Genomic DNA, 2,710 nt, shown 5'->3' with positions numbered 1-2,710 from the left:
ATGAACTAATGAGAATTGAGAATTTGCAGTCTTTATTTTTCTCTTTCCTTAAACAATAACACAAATAAGTCGTTTAAACATTTCATATACCTAAAACAATTATAATTCAGTTGAAAACAGATACCTTAACGCCCTATACAGTACAAAGGCACACATGAAAACTAATTTAGATTCAATAAAGAAAAACAAACATGAATTGAATTAAAATTCCATACAACACATCCCGATGTATTTACAAGTTATTAAAAAATAAAACATATCGAACAAAAGCGACAGTCGACACGGGCGATTCGCAAACATCCAAGTCCTTTGTTTTCCAACAACATCAGCTGTGCACATCGGAACACAATAACGTAATGCCCCATTCTGTATTCATGTTGGATAATCCACACAGTGTTCTGTGTGTGCCTCGATCAAAATAACTATAAAAATACAATAAGCAGCTTATACGTGTACCCTTAATGTGTGCCAGAGCGGGATAACGCTATACGTGTGACAGAGACCGAAGTACGGGACAAATGCATTCACAATTTGACTCAATAATTTGTTTGGTCACGGCTTTTCATATACGAAGAAAAGTTCTTTGAACGTTCAAAAAGGGCATTTTTACATGATTTATTTCGAATTAGATTTATAAAGTTAAAAGATTTGCTCTCGATTTCATCGAATGAAGTAACAAAGAGCACATCTTGTGTGATCAATGCGTCCTTTCAATGCTATTGTATTTAATTCACTTCCTAGAATACCTATCAGAGTCGAGGTTGTGTAGGTTTCAATATAATTACTTATTTACTAAAATAATTAGTCTTTTTCGTTTGTATTACGTAGATTTTGGTCCGGTGGTTTTCAATGCAACATATCATTACCAACGATTTATGGGACAAAATTACAAAATGTAGGTATTCCAAAAAGGTATTGACAATCAAAAAGGATGTGATGTCAAATCACGTTTTTTTATAATTAGAACAGAATGAAATTAATGACAAATTGTCTTCTCCATTATATCAACCTACATTAATAATACTGATGTTATAAGCTAATTATACAATGGTTCAAGTATTAAAATTATTACTTTAATCCTCGCAACAAAATAAAATTAATAACACTTCTATCGCCGACTGTACTTTATTCGATATTCGAATTTAAACTTGGAATTCTAAACCTATTCCAAAATGGCGGCCCATTGTTACCAATTAGGTGAAGTGTACCGGTAAAGACTTAATCCCATTGGTCGCATTGTGTCCGCCATTATGATATGCTGTGCTATATTGTGCCTGTAACCGTTTGTACTAAATATTTATAGATCAATAATGCTTTTTTGTTCGCGATTGTACGAATTGGGTCAGGATCTTCGCTTTATTATTTTTAATCTTCTGCAGATGTTTTCTTTTCGTTAGTTTGTCAAAGAAAAAATCTTCAGTGATGAATCAACGATAGCCATTCCCTATTAACCTCGTAGACAGTTGCACTTATTATTGTGGTAGTACAATTACATAGTAATAATGTTACTCATGTAAGCAAAAAGCCAACATCACGCGGTGTTCCCAGGCGGTCACCCATCCAAGTACTGACCGCGCCCGACGTTGCTTGACTTCGGTGATCGGACGAGAACCGGTGTTTTCAACGTGGTATGGACGTTGGCGAATGCTGAGACATAGTGAGTGATCTGTGTAAATAGTGTGACGTCATGTAATTTAATATGTTGTAACAAAAAGCGCGTCGCCCCCGGGTGGACTTGAACCACCAATCTTTCGGTTAACAGCCGAACGCGGTAACCGATTGCGCCACGGAGGCTATTACACGGATGGATACTATTAACTAAAATAGTACTCATATTTCATGACTCTGATAGTCCATAAAAAGCTTCAGCCTTTATTTACCTATAATATATTTGTTTTATTCCTTCAAAGGATGAGATGAGGTTGCCATTCGTCTGATGGTAAGCGATACCACCATCGATGTACAGTAGAAACACCATCCAACACATTGAATTACAAAGTATTGTTTGGTATTCCACTGCGCTCGCCATCCTGAGACATGAGATGTTAAGTCTTATTATGTCTTCAAACCGGAACACAACAGTCACTACATACTCCTGCTTGGCAGAAATAGACATTGCGGCAGTACCTACCCAGGCCTGTTCTCACATATGAGAAACCAGCAATACCATCAATATAACCCTGCAGTGGTTAAATAAAGCAAACTGCATAAAGAAAAAGAAAGAAAGACGTTTATTGTTGGAAACAATAATAACTATTTTAACTAAAAGAATAAAATTTATATAAACTTATACAAATTCTAATCATTGCACCAACAATTGGCCCGCATTCAGCTATGTGCTGCAGTAAGTAAAGATGATCTTTCAGTTCCACTAGCCATCTATTTACCTACATAAAGATCCTATAAACTAAATTATTGTACCATATACACTACAGACCAGTCCACTGACAAAAAAGCCAAAATTTCCGCAAACAATCACACATCTGTCGCTTATCGGACATCTAAATCCTTCTTATCTTAAATGCGATCGGGATCTTGTCCTGGGGGAAGTTTTTGTGCAATTAACTCACAGATTAGCGGTGTCAATGTATTGATGTTGTATTGATTGTTTTCGGGGATTCGTTTTTTAGGCTTGTTGTGTTGAGTCTTTGTTTGGGAGAAAATAGAGAGGATTTTATAGCATTTTATTAGTAAAACTGTGTGGGTAAAA

General features: G+C 35.7%; 2 non-coding genes across 2 annotated transcripts; both read right to left on the bottom strand.

The window, feature by feature from the left end:
• Positions 1 to 1,523: 1,523 nt before the first annotated feature.
• On the bottom strand, positions 1,524 to 1,642 carry LOC115443908. Its single transcript, XR_003938679.2, has one exon. It is a non-coding gene; the product is annotated as a 5S ribosomal RNA (ribosomal RNA).
• Positions 1,643 to 1,720: 78 nt separating this feature from the next.
• Positions 1,721 to 1,794, bottom strand: Trnan-guu. Its single transcript has one exon. It is a non-coding gene; the product is annotated as a tRNA-Asn (tRNA).
• Positions 1,795 to 2,710: the final 916 nt, after the last annotated feature.

Source organism: Manduca sexta, chromosome 23 (genome assembly GCF_014839805.1).
Source record: "Manduca sexta isolate Smith_Timp_Sample1 chromosome 23, JHU_Msex_v1.0, whole genome shotgun sequence".
Classification (NCBI taxonomy): Eukaryota; Metazoa; Arthropoda; class Insecta; order Lepidoptera; family Sphingidae; genus Manduca; species Manduca sexta.
This window is presented reverse-complemented; position numbering and strand designations above follow the sequence as displayed.